The 26587-nt window shown below is 39.9% G+C and overlaps 1 protein-coding gene across 8 annotated transcripts in view; it reads left to right on the forward strand.

Annotated features, from left to right (window-relative positions):
* tbc1d22a (TBC1 domain family, member 22a) overlaps window positions 1–26587 on the forward strand; it is a 453849-nt gene that overhangs the window by 278504 nt on the left and 148758 nt on the right. The window lies entirely within an intron of this gene.

A 26587-nucleotide genomic window follows, 5' to 3' on the forward strand; every position in this document is an offset into this window, starting at 1 on the left:
CATACAGTATAAATGTTTTGCTTTCCCCTGACATTGGCATTTTCTTGTGAATTGTCCTGATGAGTGCTAGACGAGAAGCTTCGACAAACAATGTCTTTCTTTTTTCAGCAATATAACTTTGCCTTGATACTTGTATCTTTTATCATAACTTTTCTCAAATTTTGGTTATTTTAGCCATTTCATTCATCTACTATTTAGTCTTGCTGATTTTCTAAAGTATATACTTAAAAAAAAAAGTAAGTTCTTTTTAGTTTTGTGTTAATCCTCCCTGAAACTTTTCTCTCAGCGCCAAAATACACTGTTCTATATTATTCTTGGCCTTTTCTTCTGTTTAGTTAGATTTGATATATATACTGCAATCTAAATGTATATCCTCTTCTAAGCTATTTTTGGTAACTATGCACTGCTCTAATTTTAATTTATCATTGATCACAATATCCTACTTTAGGTTTTGCAAACTTGTTTGCAACCCTTTCTTCTTCATGGTTATCCTGCCACTTTTATCCCTGGGATAATGACAGTGAGGCTTAGCCTTGTTGTCTCCCGTGATCTTTCCACAGCGTTCCGTACAGTCCACCACTTTGCTCTGCTCCACTTCCTTTCCTCCGTGGTGCACCTGTTGCCAACTGCCTGTGCCTAATTTCGCTTCTTAACCCAATAGGCTCAGCATTTCTCAAACAATGGTTTCCTTGTGTGCTTGTCTTTGGAGTAACCCTGGATTCCACACTCTTGATCAACTTGCTGCTCTTTGAAACATTCTCCACAGGCATGGACCTAGTTTTGATTGTAAAATACTGCGAAGCCTAGGCTGACAAGAATACTTATCAAGATCACTCGCCTTCATCTTAACTCTTCATCAAGGAACTATCAAGGCTTTAACACCCAGTCTAAAAGGAGTTATATCATGCCTTTTATGACCCCAGGAGACTTCAGTGTTTTCCTGCTGACAAAGTACTTGAAGTGTGGACACTTCTGAGTGTGCAAAACATTGCAGCTGTTTTATACACAGCAAGCTCCCACAAACAATAATGCAATCATGATCACATAATCTGTTTGAATGGTAGTGATTAAGGGATAAATATTGACCAGAACACAGGGGAGCATTCCACAGCTCTTCTTTGAAATGAATAACATGGGTTCTTTACATCCATCTGAGAGGATTTAATGTCTTGACTAAAAGACAGCACCTCTGACTGTGTAGCACTCTCACAGGACTCCACTAGAATGTCAGCCCGGATTTTTTGCTCTGGGGTGAAACTTGAACCAATGACTTTTTGACTTAGAGCCACTTGAGTTTTTGATGTCTAAGCATGGCTCATCAAACTATCCAACAATTTTAATTATATTAGCGTTTACACGACCACTACATTTCAAGATCCACAAAAACTGCTGAGCGCTTGACAAGAGCTAACAATTCTTGATTAACCTTAAGTGCAGGAAGCAATATTTAAACTAGGGCATTGAGTTGCAAATAATTAACAGATTGGGTTAGTCGATAAAATATATAAGCGCTTACAAAGGCAGTTCTGTTATATCACAATAATTCAGCATTTGCTACTTGCTGATTATACATTTACAGTTGAGATCAGTACCTGAAATTGGGTGATATTTATTTAAGGTTGGAAACCTTAGTTGGCTGGTAAGTTAACAATATTAGATGTTGAATAAATTAGAATCTTATATACTTGTAGTTGGTGATGTTTTCAAGACTTGTATAATCTGATTCTTATGAACTGACATGGGTGCACTAATTGTCTTGTTTTCATCTGAAAGATTGGTGTCAGTCTTCTGAAATGTCTGAGGTGATGATCCTCTGTCAATAGTTGTGCAATCAATTCCTCTTGGATTCTTTGTTCTTGGGTAAACTCATCTTCAGTGTAGTTTAATGTATCTGGACTAGCTCACTTAAATCTTATCTACCTTGGTCTCAAGGAAACTTGGCCACTGTTGAGTTCTGAAAAATTAACTCTGTAACCCTCCAAAGATGCTGTATGACCTGAGTATTTCCAGCATGTTCTGCTTTTATTTCAGGGAAACTTGTATGCCAAAGTGATATTCCTACATCTGCCAATATGTGTTTAGTATATCCAGATGTACAACCTTAGCTTCTATAAACTTTTCCTCCCTGGCAGTGATGAACATTCTAAGTTGCAGAAGTGCCCATTTACATCGAGAAACTCTTGAGTCAGGCCCAAAACAAACAGTCTACCTGTAGAAGTGGATGCAATGGCACTGTGGTATTGTGACTGGACTAGTAATCCAGAGACCCAGGGAAATGCTCTGGGGACCCGGGTTTGAATCCTGCCATGGCAGATGGTGAAATTTGAATTCAATAAAAAAATATGGAATTAAAAATCTGATGATGACCACGAAACCATTGCTGATTGTCGTAAAATCCCATCTGGTTCACTAATGTCCTTTTGAGAAGGAAATCTGCTGTCCTTACCTGGTCTGGCCTACATGTGACTCCAGACCCACAGTAATGTGGTTGACTCTTAAATGGCCCCTGAACAAGAGCAGTTAGGGATGGGCAATAAATGCTGTCCTAGCCAGAGACAGAAGGAGCATTGTGCCTTTTTCGACTCAACAAAAGCTTGTGGGACAGCCATTCCCTAGCTCATTCCCCATGGCAATGCATTGTGACCAATCGGAGTTGATCTGCCTCGTTTGAATTTGAGCAAATGCTTGGCAGTTAACTGTTGTCTGGTGCATTCTCCATGGCAATGCCTCTACCAATCAGAGTCCACTTGCCGACCAATCAACAGTCTCTTCTCATGCAGCATAAATTGTTGCATCCTTTACTATTAGTATTCTTGTGAACTGTCCTGATGAATGCAGGATGAAAAGTTTCAACAGCATGTCCCTTTTATCAGCAATATTGTCTTTGTAAGATTCTCTCTTGTTGGAGATGGTCATTGCCTGACACTTGTGAGGCGCGAATGTTACTTGCCACTTGTCAGCCCAAGTCTGGATATTGCCCAGGTCTTGCTGCATTTGGACATGGACTGCTTCAGTATCTGAGGAACCACGAATGGTACTGAACATAATCAGCGAACAGACCCACTTCTGGCCTTATGATGGAAAGAAGGTCACTGATGAAGCAGCTGAAGGTGGTGGGCCTAGGACACTACCCTGAGGAACTCCTATGGTACTGTCCTGGAGCTGAGATGACTGACCTCCAACAACCACAGCCAACTTCCTTTGTGCTCAGCATGACTCCAACCAGCGGAGCGTATTTTTCCCTTGATTCCCGTTGACTCCAGTTTTGCTAGGGCTCCTTGATGCCACGCTCCGTCAAATATGGCCGTGATGTCAAGGGCTCTCACACCTCACCTTGGGAATTCAGCTCTTTTGTTCATGTTTGAACCAAGGCTGTAATGAGGTCAGGAGCAGAGTGGCCCTGGCGGAACCCAAACTGGGCATCAGTGAGCAGGTTATTGCTAAGCAAGTGCCGCTTGATAGCACTGTTGATGACCCCTTCCATTACTTTACTGATGATGGAGAGTAGACTGATGGGGTGGTAATTGGCCGGGTTTGATTTGTCCTGCTTTTTGTGTACAGGGCATACCTGAGCAATTTTCCACATAGCCGCTTAGATGCCAGTGTTTTAACTGTATTGGAACAGCTCGGCCAGGGGCGCGGCAAGTTCAGATGTGCAAGTCTTCAGTACTATTGCTGCAATTTTGTCAGGGCCCACAGCTTTTGCAGAATGGCCTTCAGCCATTTCTTGATATCACATAGAGTGAATTGAATTGGCTGAATTCTAGCATCTATGATGCTGGGGACCTCCGGAGGTGGCTGAAATGGATCATCCACTTGGCACTTCTGGTTGTAGATTGTAGCAAATGCATCAGCCTTACCTTTTGCACTGATGTGCTGGGTTCCTCCATCATTGAGGATGGGGATATTTATAGAGCCTCCTCCTCCAGTGATTTGTTTAATTGTCCACCACTATTCATGACTGGATGTGGCAGGACAGCAGAGCTTAGATCTGATCCGTTGGTTGTGGAATCACTTAGTTCTGTCTATCACTTGCCACTTATGCTGTTTGGCACGCAAGTAGTCCTGTGTTCTCGCTTTACCATGTTGACACCTTATTTTTAGCTATGCCTGGTCCTGCTCCTGGCATGTCCTCCTGCACTTTTCATTGAACCAGAGTTGACCCCCTGGCTTAATTGTAATGGTAGAGTGGGGGATATGCCGGGCCATTAGGTTAGATTGTTTTCGAGTACAATTCTGCTGCTGCTGATGGCCCACTGTGTCTCATGGATGCCCAGCCTTGAGTTGCCAGACCTGTTCGAGATCTATCCCATTTAACACGGTGGTAGTGTCACACAACACGATGAAGGATATCCTCAATGTGAAGGCGGACTTGGCCTCCACAATGGCTGTGCGGTGGTCACTCCTCCCGATACTGTCGTGGACAGATGCATCCGCGACAGGCAGGTTGATGAGGATAAGGTCAAGTATTTCCCTCTTGTTGGTTCCCTCACCGCCTGCCGCAGACCCAGTCTAGTAGCTATGTCATTTAGAACTCCGCTAGCTCGGTCAGTAGTGGTGCTCCTGAGCCACTCTTGGTGATGGACATTGAAGTCCCCCACCCAGAGTACATTGTGCGTCCTTGCCACCCTCAGTGCTTCCTCCAGTGGTGTTCAACATGGAGGAGCACTGATTCATCAGCTGAGGGACGATAGAACGTGGTAATCAGCAGGAGGTTTCCTTGCCCACGTTTGACCTGATACCATGAGACTTCATGGGATCTGGAGTCGATGTTGAGGACTTCCAGGGCAATTCCCTCCTGATTGCATATCACCGTGCCACCACCTCTGCTGGGTCTGTCCTGCCGGTATGACAGCACACACCCAGGGATGGTGATGGTGGTGTCTAGGACATTATCTGTAAGGTGTGATTCCGTGAGGATGACTAAGTCAGGCTGTTGCTTGAGTAGTCTGAGACAGCTCTCCCAATTTTGGCACCAGCCCCCAGAGTTTAGTAAAGAGGACTTTGCAGGGTCGACCAGGCTAAGATTGCCATTGTCATTTCTGGTGCCTCGGTCAATGCCAGGTGGTCCGTCCGGTTTTGTTCCTTTTTTGAGATTTTGTAGCAGTAATTGCTTCATCAGTGGCGGTCATGCTTTCTGTCCAGGCCCAAAGCTTTTCAGTGTTTAGTAACATAGAAACATGGCACTTATCCCAACAATTCTTTTTTTAAAATCTCTCACTTGTTTGTTAGATACACTAGATCTCAGCTCTAACGTTCTTTCACCAAAGCAGCTGTTATTATTTCCCCAGTATACATCATAGCTTACAGACCATTGCAGTATATTTTTGCTTTGCTTCATTGCACATGATAAGGGAGGAGATCAGCAAAATAGAAAGATTGCACCTCAGAGTTTCCTGCCAAGAATGTTTGCTCTTGTGCAGTGGTGTCCATTCATTCGGAACAACTATATCATTGTTGTCGGTGATTGAACTAAAGCAGTGGTGATTGGGGAGCTCAAAAGTGAGACATGATATTGCATACAGGTTATTACTTATTTGAAAATAGTGAAACTTTGATGTGAACATAATCTTGAGATGTTTTTTGATTATGTAATTAACTGTGTTTTATCTACTTTGTTTTGTTTATTTTTAACTGTAAATGAAGTGACCACTTTCCTGAGGGAAACTGATCCAAAGTTTTGTTTGGTCATGTGAAACTGCAGATAATAACTACTTTTAAAATTATAACATTTCCATACTAACCTACTGGGTAACTAGAACAGCTCTAATTTGCTGTAGTTTGTAAATGGCAGAGACTTCTAATCCAATAATTATACACTCATCAGGCATTCTTTAAGTTAGGAGAAATATTTGGGCAACAGTTTTTTATTTATTTTGCAGTACATAAAGCGCATTGTAAAGCAGATGAGCTTTAGAAAGTCGACCAGTAGACCTAAGGTAAATACCTGTAAAGGATGTTAGTTTACTGAATCAGAACCAAAATCAATTTCAGCTTCAAAATGATTTGAATAATTCTGTACAGCACATTAGATAAGACGTACCACATGCAGCTTTAACCAGATCAGGTAAATACTGTACAGAATCACAGTGCAGAAGAGGCCTTTCGGCTCATCGAGTCTGCACCGACACATGAGAAACACCTGACCCTACCTACCTAATCCCATTTACCAGCAGTTGGCCCATAGCCTTGAATGTTATGACGTGCCAAGTGCTCATCCAGGTACTTTTTAAAGGATGTGAGGCAACCCGCCTCCACCACCCTCCCAGGCAGCACATTCCAGACCGTCACCACCCTCTGGGTAAAAATGCTTTTCCTCACATCCCCCCTAAACCCCTTGTGACTGACCCTTCAACTAAGGGGAACAGCTGCTCCCTATCCACCCTGTCCATGCCCCTCAAACTTGTACATCTCGATCAGGTCGCCCCTCAGTCTTCTCTGCTCCAACGAAAACAACCCAATTCTATCCAACCTCTCTTCATAACTTAAATGTTTCATCCCAGGCAACATCCTGGTGAATCTGCTCTGCACCCTCTCCAGTGCAATCACATCCTTCCTATAATGTGGCGACTAGAACTGCACACAGTACTTCAGCTGTGGCCTCACTAAGGTTCTATAGAACTCCAACATGACCTCCCTACTTTTGTAATCTATGCCTCAATTGATAAAGTCAAGTGTCCCATATACATTTTTCACCACCCCACTAACATGCCCCTCTGCCTTCAGAGATCTATGGACACACACGCCAAGGTCCCTTTGTTTCTCAGAACTTCCTAGTGACATGCTGTTCATTGAATACCTCCTTGTCAAATTACTCCTTCCAAAGTATATCACCTCACACTTTTCAGGGTTAAATTCCATCTGCTACTTATCTGCCCATTTGACCATCCAATCTATATCTTCCTGTAGCTCAAGACACTCAACCTCACTGTTAACCACCCGGCCAATCTTTGTGTCATCCGCAAACTTACTAATCTTACACCCCAGACAAAGCTTCATGATTTCAAAATCATTTTAGCTCAAGCAGAATAGTAAGTTTAATAGTAAATTTAAGGTTTTATTGTTACTATATATACCAGAATTATTCTTAGTATAGAAGTGGTTATTTTAACCACAATAACATCACCTATCAGTTTAAATTTTACTTTTTCATCTTGCGTTTCCTGATCTTCATTGCTATCCTCGTTCTGCTGTAATGTGTCCCAGAGCTATCACATATCAAACCAGCAGATTTTTTTTCAAGCATTCATCTGCAGAGCCACTGGTGAATACCCAACAAGTTATGAGGTAAAACTCATTGCTATTCCACCAGTGTGACTCCATATTTTAACAAGACTATTGAATCCATGTTCAAATGCAGATTGATGTAATAAACCATAAAGGAACTGCTGATTGAAGTCAAGTAGCAGAGCCAGGGCTAAGGCGAACAAGAAGACCACTGAATGCTAAGGGCTTAATAGTGAGATTAGATATTATTTTTTGAGGGAGGGTACAAACCAAAGTCTGGCTTATATTGTCAGCAAACAACTAGTGTAAAATGTTTGGATCCTATGCCTGATAATTGTGTTTTAGCTAGACCAAAAAGTAAAGTAATCAACAGATCTAATTTTGTGAAATTGTTAGGTAAATCTATGTTGTTTTATTGTTAAAGGATTTATATCTCTTCCAAAGTTGCTTAAGACTCCTGGCAATCTACCTCTCTGTATATCAGTGTTTAAGATGCTTTAGTATTCATTATCAAGTTTGATATGCAACAAACTAGGAGTTAATGCATACTTCATTCTGGCTGAAATGTGTTATTTGGCCTCTAAAGGTGAATCTTTAGACTTATTTCTTATCAGTATTAAAGATCCAACCTCATCTCTGCATTCAGTTAAGCAAACATCAAATAGCTTCTACTGAATAGAAAGAAGTGGATTGGACAATGATTGCTGCAACTTCATCATTCTGTTCTGCTGGCATCAAAGCATGTCTAGAAAACGAACAGCTCATCTCATTGACTAATGTTGTGATGATCGAAATAGGCTCAGTAACAACTTACAGAGCAAAAATCAAGTTTTTACACTATCATTGAAGATTATGTACCTTTTCACAATGTTTCTCATGAAAATCCTTCCATTTCAATGCAAAAAAAGACGCAGTTAGACAGATAAAGCTCTTGGATCCAATGCTGTGTCTGTATACTGCTCCCCGAGACACTTTACAGGACAGTAATTTTTTTTTTAATTGCTCATAATTTTCTGGGAGAGCTGAGAACATCTTCCTGGTCAAATTTTAAAAGTAAAATGAAAAGTGTCTAAATTGCTGTCCCTTTTGGGATAAAATTAATATTTGTTGTTGTGAACTTCACCTGAGGGATCCCCTTAATTCAGACTGATTTGATTCAATCAGATGATTCCATGAAGTGGAATGATCCCTTGATAATAGAGCCAATTCTGTGGCAATAAACTGGACTGCCTGATGGTTACAAATCTGCTGATATGTTACAAATTATGGGAAAGCCTAAACAACCTAGAGTTAGTGAATTTCAAAAAGACAATGTTATTTCTTAAGCAATTGCTTCATTGACTCCCCATTGCTAATCCGGACGCAAGATATTTCTGCACAAAAACATAGATGGAAGCAGTTGCTATAAGGTTATTTTAAAAATCACTTATAAGATGCTGTAGGCTGTTGTTGGTGTCAAAAGGGAAGACATTTTAAAAAACAATATATGAATTCTGGTGTGACCCATAAAATCCATTCCTCTTTCTAATAATTCACTCAGATAATTGGACTATAGAGTGGTACAAATATGAAGTGATCAGAAAGAAATAGTCAATTTCTACAAAAGAAAGGAAAACAGACTAGGAAATTGTTGTAAACTAACTACTGTTTAAAGCATCTACATCATGTGGTGTAGCATTACTGCTTGTTATCAAGGACAATAGATGGACATAGATTAGTAACTGGTAAAGAAATGAAATCCCATGATTGTCATCAGGGAAGCCAAATCTGAATGGAAAACATATTGAATGAAGTGCCCAATGGACTCACCCCCTTCCTGGTACAAACTTAGAATTGCATTCTCAATGCAAGTTGAGTTTACTGTTAACATCTGTCAGGGCCAATAGGATAGCCAGCCAACCATTTGGGCATGACCAAACAGCAATGGTTTGATGGTAATGGGAAAGTGAGAAATACGTCAGAATTAGGAGCAGGTGTAGTCCAACCAGCCCTTCAAGCCTACTCCGCCATTCGATAAGATCATGGCTGTTAATTATGGCCTTAACCCCAATTGTAGTAACACTACACAACATGAGGGAGTGTGTCCCCAATATGAAGTTGGCACTTTGTCGTCACAAAGACTTTTGCTGTGGTCCCTCCTGCAAATACTGTCATGGTTAGATGCACGTGTGCTTAGTTGATTAAGAATGAGGTCAAATAGATTCTAAACCCCCCCCCCCCCCCCCACCCCCTCCCATCGCCTTGGATCTGTTCCCACCTGCTGCTGGCCCAGTCTGGCAGCTATGTCCTTTGCCATATTGGTCAAGAGTGGTGCTATGGTTCCACTCTTGGTAATGGATGTTTCATGTCCCCCACCTAGAGTACATTCTGTGCCTTTGCTATGCTCAATGCTTCTTCACAGAGGCGTACTGATTAACAAAATTGAGGGAGGGTGTTAGGTAGTAATCAGCAGGGCTATTGACCTGATGCTATGAGACTTCACGGGCTCTGAAGTCAATGGTAAGGACCCCAGGTACTCCTGGATGTATACCACTGTGAAGCCATGTCTGGTGTGTCTGCTCTGTCAGTGGGACAACCAGGAATGACAATGGAGGAGTTAGGGACATAGGGTGTAAAGTATGACACTGTGAGTATGATTGGGCTTGATTTTATGGGTTCCTGTGGTTCCCTCCACCCCCCTGCTAAAAAGTTGGGGGGCAGTCTGCCAAGCAGAAGACCGTCTGTCCAGTGTCGTTTAACAGCTGATTAGCCGTTAATAGATTGGAGGTGGAATTTCAGCCCCTCAGACAGGAAATCAGAGCTGCTCACCAATTGGATGCTAACAATCAAAGCTGTTAGATATGCACTGGCTGTGTCAGGCAGAATGTTGTGGAACTCTGGCCAACACCTCAAAACTATTCTCACAATGGAAGAGAGTTGATGGAGGAGGATGATGATGTGGTCAGCGTAATGTCAAGGTCACAGAAGAGATCATTATTGTTTTTGGCTGGGGCTGAAGCTGAGCGCAAAAGATTGAAACAGAAAGTTTTAATGGAAATGTACTTGAATGCAGGAGTGTTGATGACTTTGAAGCATTAGAGAAATCTAGCAGGTGAGCGATGGACAGTAGCTGGAGATGATGCATAGGTGGAGGCAATTTCACAAAGAGATAATGTGATTTTGGCAAGATGGCAGAATGAGAGGAACGGGTTCAAGTTGCAATGGTATAATTCAGGATAGGAATCAAATTGACAGCCAAGATGGATTTCCTGGAATGATGATTTGGAGCTGAAATGCTGGATTTGTGTAAGGACTATGTAGGTATTGTAAAGGGAATACGTGGAAGGATAGGATTAAATGGGCTGGAAGGTTCCAATGAGGCAAACATATCCCATTATCTTGAGTACAGAGCTGAAAACAAGATTGTTTGAAAATATTCCACAATCCACCACTTAATTTTGTCATTCACATCTATTTTCAATTTTTTTTTATTCATTCCTGGGATGAGGGTTTCGCTGGCTGGGCCAGCATTTATTGCCCATCTCCAGTTGACCTTCAGAAGGTGGTGATGAGCTGCCTTCTTGAACTGCTGCAGTCCGTGTGGTGTAGGTACACCCACTGTGCTGTTAGGGAGTTCCAGGACTTTGACCAAGCAACAGTGAAGGAACGGCAATATATTTCCAAGCCAGGATGGTGCGTGACTTGAAAGGGAACTTCCAGGTGGTGGTGTTCCCACCTACCAGATGCCCTTGTCCATCTAGATGGTAGTGGTCGTGGGTTTGGAAGGTGCTGTCTAAGGAGCCTTGGCGAATTCCTGCAGTGCATCTTGTAGATGGTACACACTACTAATGTGCGTCGGTGATGGAGGGAGTGAATTTTTGTGGATGTGGTGCCAATCAAGTGGGCTGTTTTTTTCTTGGATGGTGTCAAGCTTCTTGAGTGTTGTTGGAGCTGCACTCATCCAGGCAAGTGTTGAGTATTCCATCACACTCCTGACTTGTGCCTTGTAGACGGTGGACAGGCTATGGTGAGTTAGGAGGTGAGTTACTCATCACAGGATTCCTAGCCTCTGAGCTGCTCTTGTAGCCACAGAATTTATATGGCTAGTCCAGTTCAATTTCTGGTCAATGGTAACCCCCAGGATGTTGATAGTGGGAGATTGAGTGATGCCCTTGAACGTCAAGGGACAATGGTTAGATTCTCTCTTGTTGGAGATGGTCATTGCCTGGCACTTGTGTGGTGTGAATGTTACTTGCCATTTGTCAGCCCAAGTCTGGATATTGTCCAGGCCTTGCTGCATTTGGACATGGACTTGCTTCAGTGTCTGAATAGTTACGAATGGTGCTGAACATTGTGCAATCATCAGCGAACAATCCCAGTTCTGACCTTATGTTGGAAGGAGGGTCATTGATGAAGCAGCTGAAGATGGTTGGGCAAAGGACACTACCCTGAGGATGTCCTGGAGCCGAGATGACTGACCTCCAACAGTCACAACCATCTTCCATTGTGAGCCCTTTGAATAAAATTTTGCAATTCTACAAAGTGAGGGAAAAAAATTAAAATATCATTTATTGGAATAGTGTTTTTTTTTATTTCAATGCCAATAACCAGGAATAATTTCTGAGCTGCCTGCAGAGTCAGCCCTTTAAAGTGATCTGTCTCTATTTTGATTGAGTTTGCCACTCTGTCTGTTGCTACTGCCATCATTGTTCTCATTTTGCATTCACTCGTAGGTAAGTACTTAGTAGATAACAAGAACAGAATTACCTGGAAAAACTCAGCAGGTCTGGCAGCATCGGCGGAGAAGAAAAGAGTTGACGTTTCGAGTCCTCATGACCCTTCGACTTAGTAGATAACTCTCTTGTTTGCCCTGTCACCGCCCCCCCCCCCCCCCCCCCCCCCCCCCCAACCACCCCAACCACCCCACTCGCTTACCTCTCACCAAATGTTGGACCTCCCACCTCTTGGGTCATAGGTAGCATTTAGATTCAAGGCTGATGAACAGGAGTCTGGTGCTCTATCACTGGAAATATGGGATTGTTTACTTATTTACAGTACAATGACCTTTGGCTAAATGCATAGCTGATTTCCATGATTAATGAACAGTTCAAAAGAATGAATATAAAGTATATAATACTAAAATGAACACAGTTTTATATTTATATGATGAATAATTAAAGCTGCCTGTACTGATTAGACTCTAACATGTACACATCAGTTAGAAAATTAGAATTTTCAGCAATAAAATAGCTGAAGGTCAGCAAACTTACCTAAATTTATCTGCTAATTATATACTGAACTGATTTTTACATAATTGATTCAGGAATTGTTTGGATTAATTCTAAAAATTTTCTTGGCATGGAATTTTGCTTGAGACATCAAAATGGGTTCAATGGCTCAAAATGAACTGTTGTCCTGTAGCTCAGCTCATTTGAAAATGGCTGGCTTCATTACCAGTCGAGTCAGCAGCAAACAGGCTGTTCATCAGTTTAATGTAATGCAGATGGTATTCATCTTCACATGGACATTAATGTGACATGTTCACCGTCATCCCCTTTACTGCTTTGAGAATGACCCGCAGTAAGTTACAGACTGCAAAAAATCGTGTTGAATAAAGCAATATTCAGATGCGGTATAACCAAGAATTGCAGCTTTTCTTACTTGTGGAATATGTTGAGTTTCAAATGTGTTATGTACTAAACCAAGGTTTTGGAGAATCATTAATCCATGGTAAGTCACACACTTTAGCACTCCAACACAAATTGGCCCTTTTTGTGAACTCAGAAGCTATGATCTTCTCAGGTATTTGCCCTCATCATAGATACAACCCCTCTTTCTGCAAGTGTGCTTGCATTTACTGCCACTACAGTTTGCAACTGGGTCAACCCAGACAGCTTTACTGCAGTAGTTTTTATTTGACAACAGCTGTTTTTTCAGCTTTGTGAGATGACAGACTAACTTATATATGAGTGTTGCTCAGTTATAATGCAGTTGACTTCAACTGAGCTCATATAAAATGGGCATATTCAGTATTTCTAAACAGATTTTTCTCATATTCATTTTCATTATTTCTTAATTAAGTCATATTAATTTTTCAGGAGTATTTCTTCAAGCCTTGTAACAGTTTATTCAATGTGTGTTGAAGGGCAATATTGTTAAAAAATAAAGGAGAATGTTTACCTGGGCAAATTGGTTCCAGCAACTGGAAGCAGCTAAAAAAAAATAGAATATAATTCAAGTTGCTGCTTAACAATATTATCTTAAGACTGATCATTGGCTAAATGTCCTTTGTGGTTAAGTTTTCATTGTTGCATAAATATTAGAGTAGAATATTAAACTTTGAAATTAAACTAATTCAAGTGTAGTTTAACGTCATTGCTTCTGTGAAATCTGTTTACTGTTGGGTTTCAGCCACGTAATTGAATTACTAACATGTGCTTAATTGTTGTAAACAATGTATGAATGTTTCTCTGCCTAGTTTTCCCAATATGCTTGTGACTTGAAAATTAACTGCTCTTGTATTATGGCATGGATATGTCAAACAATGGTGCCTAATCAATAATATAGTTTTTGCATTTCCCCCAACTTAGTCTCCTGCATTCGTTGCTCCCAATGTGGTGTCTTCTACATTGGAGAGACCAAACGTAAACTGGGCGACCGCTTTGCAGAACACCTGCGGTTTGTCTGCAAGAATGACCCAACCTCCCTGTCGCTTGCCATTTTAACACTCCACCCTGCTCTCTTGCCCACATGTCTGTCCTTGGCTTGCTGCATTGTTCCAGTGAAGCCCAACGCAAACTGGAGGAACAACACCTCATCTTCCGACTAGGGACTTTACAGCCTTCCGGACTGAATATTGAATTCAACAACTTTAGGTCGTGAGCTCCCTCCCCCACCCCCACCCCCTTTCTGTTTCCCCCTTCCCTTTTTTTTTCCAATAAATTATAAAGATTTTCCTTTTCCCACCTATTTCCATTATATAAAAAAAAACCCCACTAGAGCTATACCTTGAGTGCCCTACCATCCATTCTTAATTAGCACATTTGTTTAGATAATATCACCAACTTTAACTTTAACACCTATGTGTTCTATTGTACTATTGTCGTTGACATCTTTTGATGATCTGCTTCTATCACTGCTTGTTTGTCCCTACAACCACACCCCCCCCGCCTCCACCTCTCTGTCTTTCTATCTCTCCGCCCCCCACACACACATCTTAAACCAGCTTATATTTCAACTCTTTCTTGGACTCGAACGCAAGTTCTGTCGAAGGGTCATGAGGAAACGAAACATCAACTCTTTTCTTCTCCGCCGATGCTGCCAGACCTGCTGAGTTTTTCCAGGTAATTCTGTTTTTGTTTTTGATATAGTTTTTGAAGTCGTCCTACCTTTGAACATGAGAGATCAAGAGGCATAGGATGTGCAAATGCTGTCCTGCCACTCTGAAAAGCACTAAACACTCAATGAATTAACATTAGAATAAGTAAAACATGTTCATGTGCCTTTTAGAGTCTCAATTCTGCTATATGTGTAGTCAGCATGGTCAGTGCTCAATATTTTATCAATGATCTGTTGATTCTTGTACCATTCTCTTCAGTTGCTCTGATCTTGTTTACAAAATAATGCTAAATCCATATATTGATAAAATTGTAAATGTGGGCAGTGTTATCATCTGCCATCAAATCCCAAAGATTGGTCTGAAGGGAGATGCCTCAGGATGAGATTTAGTCAAAGGTCCTTCAATACATAAGCACTTACCAATTTTCTTAGGGTGGGAAAGGGTACTAATGTACTGGGCCCCAGGGAGAACAGTAGAAATTATGTGATAGGGATAATTGTAAAAAGAGCATATTAGCTATTGTGCAGGTTCTGCTGTTGTGGAGCATAGAAATGCAAATTAGACCTTTCTGCTTGAATTATCTTGGTGAAGCTGGAAAAATTGCTTCAGGTTATGGCTCAGACTGCCTGCTACCTCTGCTCAATAATGCCGTGTGCTCCAGGCAGAAAGAAAATAACGCAGAATGGGGTACATGAAAGCTATAAGATTTAGCTTTGCATCTGTGCTGCTGGAACAACCTGATCCATTGTTTCCATTCCCTGTTGTTTTAAGATCTTAACAAGTGAGTAATTCAAAGTAGCACTTGAAGTTAAGATCTAGAGGCAATTACAACCTGAAGCAATATTGGGTTGGCCAACAATTCTACATTTCCCTCCATTTTCAATTGAAAGGAAGATTGGGTACAGTATACAATGGCATAGTCATTTGAGGCTATCTCCAAAATAACCCCTGTATTGATAGTGATCTTATTTTTGAGCATTTTAGTGATAAATATAATACTGGATTTAATTTTAAAAGATTGGACTACAAGCCAGCCTTTCAAACTTACCATCAAATATGTGGTATTCTGAATGAGGCACGACGCTGAGATCTTGAGGCTGTAAGCTTAAGCAAGTGCTGTTACCTTATCTTGGTTTATAGCTATCTTTGTCAGTTTTTCTTTCAATGGTGTATGGAGGTTGGTGGCACTGATGGAGCATCATATTTATGTGCCTCAACTCAAAACAACAGACAATGATGGCCCTCTTCATAGTAGAAAACTTTTCCATAGTTGTAATTGTAAGCATTTTTAAATAGGTAAATCCTGAAGTGTTTTCATTTGGAGGCTGTAAGGCCTTTGTAGTACAATTATGATTGAATATTGTATTGAAAGCAGAGTGATTTTCTTCCATTTCGAACTGGACTAGAATAATGAGCTTGCAACCTATTCCACAGTAACCTGACATATATCCTCAATACTTTTTTCTTAGACGCAACAAGAACATTGCTGCATTTTATTTGAATGTTGCCAAAATTTGCATATGATCCACAGGAAAATTAACTTTAGTGATTCCCCAGATTTGCATGTTGCTTCCGTAAGTTATTGTCAAATAAAAAAAAAATCTTTCAGTCAATTTTTCAAGGAAGATTTACTCTCAGCTTTCTAAAGTAATGTAATATTTGCTGGGAGGAAAAAAGTGAAGATATAATTGGTTTATAAAATACCAATGACTCCAAAATCTCAAATTTAAGTATATTTTCAAAATAATTAACTTCAAATGGCGAATAGCTAGCCTAAGACCCAGATAATAACAGAAACCTTAAAAGCAAAGCTCTTAATTCACATCGTCATGCTCGACACACGATTATTGCTTTACAATTACTGATATGTACCTGTTATGCTTGTAGGAATGATGTTTCATTAATGGATACAGCAAAGCTAGTGGAAATTTTAAAATAAAATACAAAATACTGTGTATGTTGGAAATCTGCAAAAAAAACAGGGAATGTTCGGGTCAGGCAGGCGGCATCTATGGAGATAGAAACAGAGTTAATGTTTTCAGGTCGATGACCAATGTTCCCTTTAAAAATTTTTATTTTGTTCAGATAGGTTTTTCAATGCATTGAACTTTGAATTTGTTTTCATATAGCCACATGGCCAATGTTTAATACGGAACAAGGCCTATGTGATACCTTCCAGACTACTGCATCGCTGCACGTGTGTGCAGCTGAGCAAAAAAAAATTAAAGGGAACATTGGTCATCAACCCGAAAAAATTAACTCTGTTTCTATCTCCATAGATGCCGCCTGCCTGACCTGAACATTTCCTGGTTTTTTTTTCAGTTTTCCAACATACACAATATTTTGTGCATGCAACTTAGCAGGAGGATTGCTGATGACCTTTTGTTAAAAACCTGTTTCTCTCTCCACAAATGCTCCCCAAGTTTGTTCAGTTTCGGTTCACACTCTTAGGGCCAGAATTTTCCCATTGAGGTGGGAATTGCGAGCCGGGAGATTCCCTGAAATCATGATCCTCTCTGAAAAGTGCCTTCCCGGACTTTTTTTTTTGCATGGTGGGGACCGTCTGGAATCAGGGCTGGTGCCTCCTACTGCAGGCCAAGGCAGTCAGATTATAAGGCCTGCCTCCATTCACTGGAATATTAGCCACCTATACATGATTGTTAGGCACCCCTCACCACCGCCCCTACTTCCCTTAGCAACCTCACCCCATGTCCACTCATGAGTTTGTGGACCAAACTCATGAGCCCTATAATAGCATTGGGAAGTCTTTGAGATGTTAGTGAAACCATCAAAATAAACAAACAGCCATTCAAAAATCTGTTGAAAAAGATGGACATGTGTTACACTGCTTCAAAGCCTGAAGAGATGACTAGGCTGTCAACCAATGTAAGGAGTAAAGCAGAGGGTCCAAATGACACATGAAAATTTGAATCTCAATAATTCAGTGCATTATGTAGTCTCATGCATCTGAATATTTTCACAATGCTGGCCAATTCAATGGTCACTTACCTTTTAAGAGCAAAACCCTATCATTAATCACTGCATTAAAAGCATTACCATAATGCATTTAATTGTGACATGTGAAGTTGGCAGCAACTTTTAAATTTAGCTGTCACAAGGTTTCCAACTTCAGAACAGACTGTCCTGATGGTTCATGATCCCTTTGACCTAATATGTTTCACAAAGACTTCAGAAATACAACGCCCCCCATGACCCCGCCTCACTAAAAATTTCAAACTCCATGAAATACAAAATTAAGGTAGAAAAGAATATGGCAGTCCCAGCATCAGTCTTTGCGCATCTCAGGTTGCGACCTGTCACATTTTCCATGCCAGTCAAAATGTCAGCCAGCAAGAATGAGGTCTCAAATTTCGGAATTTGGGCCACTCACCTTTTTCTTCTCTGCTGTCCTCAATGCGGGTTTGCCCCACATTAGGACTGAAAATCTGGCCACTAGATTATTTTTGACAACTGTGATGATCAATATAGTTTCTGCATGCTGTTGACTACTGAGGGATGAAGGTTTGTTTTATAATTTTTGCAATTTGACAAAATTATGAACTATATTTAGCTACTTGGAAATAACAGTCCAACAGATACCTCTTAGCTGAAGCCTGTGTGGTTTATCAATGTCATCTGAACCTTGTGAAGCATTACTTTTGGAAACCTCCGATTGTGGTGGTCTCTCTACCGGCCCAAACTTTGAAATTGTCAGCATTCACCATCATTATTCCTCTGAAACTGGCAGCAACATCTGAAGTCTGCATATGCCCAGTTAAACTTCAAATCCAGAAGTTGCTGCCAGTGATTCTACACTTCCACGTAGGATGTGCTGTTGAAATCCCCCATAATGCAGTCAATTAGAAATAATTGAACTGACAAGAACTTGCCTTTTATGCTCATGTCCCACGATAAAAACCCTTTGGAAAAAAGTTACACCTTGTTGACTGAGGTGTAACTGGGTGTTTGATAGTGTGCTAAATTCATAATTACTGCTGAAAGATCTATCTGGCCTTGAAAATGTGCAACATCAAATTTCTCAATAGTAACTCCACAGTTTGTTATTTTTAGTTTGTTTGCTATTCAACCTCTACCTTAACCACATGTATATGTCCCAATCATTTAGTTTGCTCTGTAAAATTTAATTAAAATTGAAGGATAATCAGAGCGTTTTACTTTCTGATTTGCTGCCCGTGACGATAATTCCGTGTGATTGGTTGCTTACCCTGTTTGATGGCAACACTTGCTGGTTGCCTAGAGATCCCTTTGACGTGAGGTAGCTTCAAACAAACGTCTGCAAAGGGGAAAGCGTCATATCTTCAGAGGTCAGCGGCAAGCACCATCACGTCACAGACAGAAATCCCGCCAATATAGAAATGGAGTTAATGGGATGCTTTTAACTCTGTTTCCATTTTTTAAAAATTGCGAGGCATGCTAAGGTAGACATTGGATGTCAGACCTCCATTGTTTGATTATATAAATGGTTTAACTGCTGTCTTATTAAGTGACTTGAAATTCAGTGATACATTTATTATGTCAAACATGAGTTCCACTGGAACTGAGTGTGATAAGTTCAGGATAGTTAATCTATATCAATATTGATATCCTCACATATCGATGGTGCAGTGCATCATCACTATCTGCCATGACACCCAGTACAGCAAAATAACAGTCTAAAATGTAATCAAAAGCTGTTCACAAACACCAGGCCTTTGGCCATTTTTGCTTGCCTAAAACTTTGAGTTTTCTATTTTTTAAAAAGAAAATCCTATACTAATAGCTATTGATTATTCCTTGTTGCCAACAATCTTAATAATCAGCTCTGGAAGTTCCACTGAATGTAAATATGTCACCAGTTTCAGTGGACAAGAGTTAAAGCAATAGATTTTGCAACAAAAGATCATGTCATTTTAATTCACTTTTTTTTTTACTGTGGTGAACAGAACACCTACACTGTCGACGTCAGGCAATCAGCTTCTACAAACCTCTTGTTTTTCTTAAACTGTTGTGTGACTAAAATAATCTCAAGAAGTTTGGCGTTTCTTGTGAAATAAAAATTTATTTTGTGGAGAAGTTCTATGCAAATTGCAAGTCTCTTATGGTTGGTCTGAAATTGAGTTAATTCATTGCAACAACCAGTTTGAAAACCATTGATATGGGAACAATCTATTTTGTTATTTATTGCTGTACTGATCTGTCCAGTTGAGTAAATGTACTTGTAACCAGTTTCAGACTTGATGTACCCTTGTTCTTCTGCTGTTTATTATTGGCTCCCATCAGATATGCACAGATTATAAACTGGTTGGATAGATAAATGATATAGTATCGCAGTCACAAATGAATTATAGATTTGAGTTATGTTGGAAGCAATTACATGTCATCCTAGCTGCAGCATGGTTTGGCACTATACACTTGGAACTTCATATAACAGATACTTTATAACAAGTTATACAAACCCATAGAAAGGAACAATCATTTTAAACGAGTCACAGCATTTCAGTGTTCCAGGCCTCATGATCACTGTGTTGTGAATTTCACTTTTGATAATATAAATTTGATTCTGGTGCCAACAATAGGGATGGCATCAAGCAGATACAGCCAATCATATTGAAGAATTCCCCTAGGCCACAAACCAAGAAGCAAAACGCACTGATTATCCTTCACTTCCTAAGCATTAGAGAGTGCGCAAAATAAAGATTGTGACAGACATGGGATTAAGATAGAAGATGAAGTGTCACAAACTTTTTTTTAAAAATTGTTATATTAAAAGCCTGTGAATTTTCTATCATCATGGAGAAACTTGACACTCCTCAAATATAAAATTGTTTAATTCAGGGTCGGAGAGGTGGTTCAGGAGTAATTGTGAACTATATCCACTGTTAAAAATCCAGTAACACCCCATTCAACAATACTTAATTGTTTTGGGGGCTTTTTGCTGTGAGGATGATAGTGTAAAAATGAAAACTCATGTCAATTCAAATGATTTCAAAAGATTTCCATTTTTTGGGACTTCAACAATGGAGAAGAAGAGAATCACTGACAGCAACTTCTGAATTTCCATGTTTCACTGGGCATATATGAGTTCTCAAACGTTGCTGTCGGTTTAACAATTGTAAAGATGGCCCACATTGATAGTTTTACCATCATTGCATGCTCAAAATCTAGGCCAATTTTTCAAAAATTGATAGATACTTAATTTTCAACAATGGAACACTATTAGAAGGTTTATAATCTTAACTCCAAATGCTTTAATTGAAAACGGTGACATGTTTGCAGCAGAGCTTGATGGATAATGTGCTTTTCTACTTCAGTTGCAATATTTCATGATTTTGTGTGTCACGTTACCTAGCCTATCAAAAAAAATTGTGTTTCAGAAATGTCTGCGAATGTCTGACCCTCTCCCCCCCACCCCCCCAGGATTTTTGGTTCATGGCTCCAACTTACCTGGTATCTGACCAGGGTGCACCATATAAAGGCTTTTTTTGGCAAAACATGATAGCATTGCTGGCTTTTGTTATGGTCATACTCTATTTGAAATACTTTGTTCTTTATGCATTATTTCCAAAACATTTCTGAAACATACTTTTCTTTTTCCATTGATTCGGTTACATGACACAGGAAATTTCTTGCACCAACAAGAGGTAAATCAGAAAATATGGATTAGGTGATACTAAGTTTGGATTTTTAAAGCCTGGAGATTACAGGAAGGGATAAAGTAAAGATTAGGACCCCATGTTCGTTTCAGAAATTTTGAGCGAAAAAGTCATGTTCTGAACACATTGGAGATGTAGGGCAGAGCCAGGTGTGTAGGGCAGAGCCAAGTGTGTAGGGCAATGTATTTTGAGCTTAGACACAGCAAGTAAACAAGAACATAATTAACAGTGATATTAATGAAACAGCAAATTGAAGAATGGGTACAATGAAGAGAGAACTTGGAGACCATTGGTGAGAGAGAAATAGATTGCCGAATGATGAGCTTTTTTCACCTTTCTCAAAAGTGTCATAGATGGTAAAATAGCCTCCTTGGATCTGAATTTGGGCTTTTTAGAGATTTAAGAGCAGTTGAGGGGGAAATAGATTTTTGGCATGAAAAAGGAAACCAAGCTTTTGCAATGAAGAACAAGTTGAAATTCCATCTGAAATTAGAGGATGTGAAGAGGCCAGTTATGTTAGTGAGCAAAAAACATAGGAATAGACAATAAATGCCAACATCCCGTAAATGAATTAAAAAAATGAATAGTGGCATCCCTAGAGAGCATGCCAGCAAGGTATATGAAAATTTTTCTACAACCTTGAGACTGGTGTCATCAGTGGTTATATCTGGTACTTCATAGTGTGTGCCTGGTGCTAGCTGAAAACTAGCCTCAGTCTTGGGCACGCTGATTTGGAGACAAATGTTTTCGCAGCACTCAAATTTTTTTTGCCGTAGACTGGATAATTTCCTTGTGGGCATCAAGAGCATAGTCATCTGCATGTACAAGCTCTCTTCCTGCCTTTGTGACATTGGTGGAGGCAGACAATCTGGAGAGATCAAAGAACTCCCCAGAATGGAACCTAATGTTGCTGCCTGCTGGTATAACTCTGGTGTCATCCTTAAGCGTTGCAGCAAATAAAAGATTGAAGAGTTGGAGAGTTCAGATGCATCCTTGCTTTACGCCACTGGTTGCCACAAAGGTATCAGACATCTTGCCACAGGCACAAAGATGTCTAAGCATGCCATCATGTAGTAGATGCAGAATTTTGACAAACTTGTTTGGACTTCAGAGCTTGGAGAGCAAGTGCCATGCACCAGGTTGACTCTTCCTGTCAAAAGCTTTAGTTAGGTCCACGAGTAGCATTTATAAATCTTAAGTGTCCTGTTGAACTGTCTTTCAGATACATAAAATTATTCATTGCTAGTTCTTGATGTCAGACTGATTTGATGATCTCAAGTACATTGGGACAATTTGGGATGATTCACCAATGCCATATATCTGAAGTTACCATAATTTGGTCTTTGGTGTTGGATCTGCTTGTCTCTCCAAAAGAGGTTTGATATGTGACCTACTTTTTTGCTACTTGGTGAAGCATCCGGTGCTAAAGCCAACCCCAGCACCTGCCATTCCCAACCACCAGCCGAATGTCTACAGTGACATGTTTTCTTTTGCAGAAAGTGCAGCTGAAGATTTAACTTATTTTTAATTTACACGTGATGGTCTGGCATCCTGTGTTGGAAAAGGGTTGGGATTGTAGTTATGTTGGTCAAGCAATGCCAAGCCCCAGTGTCTGTAGGGGCTTCAGTGTGAGTTTTGATTGTGAGGATTAAGCTTCTGTATTTTAATTATATTTTAAGAAAGATTGCATGAACACCTACCGCCTATTTGTTGTTTGCTCCCCCTCCTCGTGTTCTAATTGTTGCTTCACTCATAAGGCCATTTTTTTATGTGCAATCAGTCATTTAGTGAAAGCTTTGAATGCCATCTGTTTTGTGACAGCATGAGTTCTCAAGTGTTTCAGGTGCCTGACGTAAATGCAAACTGTGGTGTACTGAAGCTTTTCAGTCATGATAATAGTCACTGTAAAATAATACAAAGTTAGATGCTTCTCTATCATAATTAGTTGACACTAAAGTATTTTTGCCTCTTCTTGATTAATGAAGATGTAAGCTCACTTCTTTCAAAGTTATTCCCTTCCTGTTCTTTGTTGCCACCAACTATGGCAGCTGGCCTGGCTAACAGGCTTTGAACTGAGCTGGTCACGTTGAAGGTAATGAAGGTTCTCTGAGAATTTATTTCCCCTCTCTGGCAGGGAACACACATTCTCAGTTTGTCTCTTCTCCTCAGATGTATTGGTGCAACAATGAATTCAGTGATGTCGAGGGTATTGGAATTTTGTTAGTGCTACATACTTTATCATTGTATTTGGAACCCAAGTAGATAAATTTCCTTTTGCCTGTGTCTCATCTCGCTCTTATTTTAACTGCATTATGATGAATTAGGCTACATTTATTACCATTGTAAAGTGTAGCTGAAAAAAGTAAATAAGTAGAAATTTCCAGCTACATGGACTTTAATGAGAAGAGATAGGATTGGGCAGTTTTTTTGCTTTACTGAACAAATTTGTCGAATCATAAGCCTTTTCAATGCATGTGTGCATTTGAGTTATTTAAAAAAAATGTCAAAGTCAAAGGGCCAATTAGGCCTGTATTCGGCTGAATAGGCCTGTATTCACTGGAATTTAGAAGAATGAGAGGCGATCTCGTTGAAATGTATAAAATTCTGACAGAGCTGGGTAGACTGGATGTAGAGATGATGTTTCCTCTGGCTGAGGTGTCTAGAACAAGGGGTCACAATCTCAGGGTACAGGGTAGGCCATTTAGGACTGAGATGAGGAGAAACTTCTTCACTCAGAGGGTGGTGAACTTGTGGAATTCTCGACCACAGAGGGTTTTTGAGGTCAAGTCACTAAATATATTTAAGAAGGAAATAGATTCCTAGACTCTACAGATGTCAAGGGGTATGGGGAGAGAGCGGGAGTATGCCGTTGAGATAGAGGATCAGCAATGATCATATTCAATGGCCAAACAGGTTTGAAGGGCCGAATGACCTACTCCTATTTTCTATGTTTCTAATTATTAAATTTGAGTTTACTTCAATTCATAATTGTCACAAATGGGACTTGAGCCAATTGTTTTAGTCTATTTTTGAATCAGGCCTCATTTGCAACTGTATGAAAGATAGGGATAGTTTAGTGTATTTCATGAACCTTGATTCTCCAGAAGCATCTCTAACTCAAAATAAGATTTCCAAATCTCAGGTACTTTTAAACTCGTACTTGAAATCCAGCACCAGGATTTAAATATATTTTTAAAATCAGTTTTGTTTTAAATGTTGGAGTCACTTTGCACTTCTTCGGATGTATACTTGTAGTTTTGGTTGAAATAATTAGTTTAAATGTGAACTTTTAAAACTTTGTTTCGTTATTTTGTGACCATATTTTTCTGAAACAGTGAGACCTGCTTTGCAAGCTTTGCAGCCTAATGCAAACATCTCGCCATTGATAACTTTTATTCCATATTTTCTTGTATTTCTAATTAGAATATACTGGGGTGAGTATAGTAGCAACTCAGAGGCAGTGCATCCACTAACCATTGTACTTTCTGTCACTCCATAATCATTTCCTGATGACCTTCATTTAAAGCAGTCCTGCTAATGCTTTGTTTTGCCTGCTGAGGATAACCGTTTATACACATTTCAATCTTTCAGTTGAACTGACTTCTAAGTATCAGAATAACATATAAAATGAAATAATTTTTTTAAAAAGCTTAAAAGAATTGCTTTATTAGTGTGATAATGAAATGTTTAAGAACCTGTCTTTGAACCAGTCTTGATCAGCATATCATTTAAATGCAATCAGAGAATGTATTCGAAGGCAGTTAATCACAACATTGCCGGGTCTCCAGCATCATTACTTTTATGTCCAAGTGGCAGCGACATGAAAGTGGGCAATAGGCAAAGAAATGGAGATTGCCACTGATTATAATGAGGGTGGAGCTGTGATGAATAACTTTCAACTGTTTTTGCAGAGGCTAACAATGCAACACTGCAAAAGTCCCAGTGATATTTGGCGTGAGTTACTTAGCCATCATTCCTTTTCCTTTGTACTGCTCAAGGTTCCTCCCAGCATTGAGCTGCCATCATGGCACAAGCCTTCAGGAAAATCTGGGTCTACATTTTTGATGATCTTTGTACAGTGGAAGATATAATCTGTTAAACACTGCCGACGGAAGTAGAATTTCTAGTCCAATCTTGCGTCTAAGGCGTACCTTTATAAAATTAAGAACTTAGGGTTTTTGATTTGCCAAAGAAAAGAACATATTATCAAAATGGAGTAATGCAACTTAATTTTTTCTTTGAGAGGACTGAATTATGAAAAGGCACTGGGGAAGTTCAGCACAATGATTATACTACTGGTATATTTATGCTAAAATAAAAATTGCAAACACTGAAAAGCTGAAGTATACCAGCACATGTAGCCTTTCTTAGGCTGTAAAAAGCGTGAGAGAGATCAAAAGTGAGTAAAGCATATCTAAATTAGAAGAAAACAAAATGATGAGGAAAAAGTAGAATTTGGAGGAATTTGAGAACACAGCTAAGATCCAAAACTCTGATAGCGAGGCTTTGCTTCAAAGTGCCCAAGATATTGGGGAGACTACTGCCATTTAAGTTTACATCACACTTAGCCCCAACAGTATAGGAAACCAGAGGCTATGAAATGATATAAAAGATAGGTTTGTGTTGTGTCTGCTATATTTAGAAAGGTACTCCATGCAATCTGCATGCATTTCTTCAATCTAATAAATTGTGTTTGCCATTTTCAGTGAGATGACCAGTTATACTGGAGAAAGGAAACGCAAACTAGGTGACTACTTTGCTGAGCATCTCCACTCTGTCTGCAGGCACAAGTCTTATTTTGTGATTTGCCATTTCAACACACCCTCTCCTTATTCCCATTCTTACCTTTCCATCTTTGGTCATCTAAATCGTTCTAACCGATGTCAATGCATGCTTCAGGAACAGTCATTCTTCATTGTTGGGCTTGCCACCTCTGTTTTGAACATTGGCTTTTGTTAACTTCAGACTTCAGTTCTCCTACTCCACCACCACCCCCCCATCCCCGCACACACCCCCACTACATTTTCCCACCAAATTCTAATGTGCCTTTTACTTTGAAGCTATTTTAGTCTCCCTTTCTCGTTAGCACACCTTGTCACAGCTTGACCAAAATGACTTATAGGTTTGATGCAGCAATTTCTTTTACCTTTTTGGCAGTTTTTTTTAAGTTCACTCATGGCAAAAGAACCAGAGAGGAGGTGAGCAGACTTTATGCAGCAAGTTATTATGATTTTGTCATGCACTACCTGACAGGGAATTGGATTCAGATTCAATAGTAACTTTCAATATGCATATAAAAAGGAAGAATTTGGAGAGCTATGGGGAAAGAGCAGGGAAGTGGCACTATTTAGATAGCTCCTCAAAGAGCTGGGATAGACAGATGGATCAA

This window comes from Carcharodon carcharias, chromosome 13 (assembly GCF_017639515.1).
Source record: "Carcharodon carcharias isolate sCarCar2 chromosome 13, sCarCar2.pri, whole genome shotgun sequence".
NCBI lineage: Eukaryota > Metazoa > Chordata > Chondrichthyes > Lamniformes > Lamnidae > Carcharodon > Carcharodon carcharias.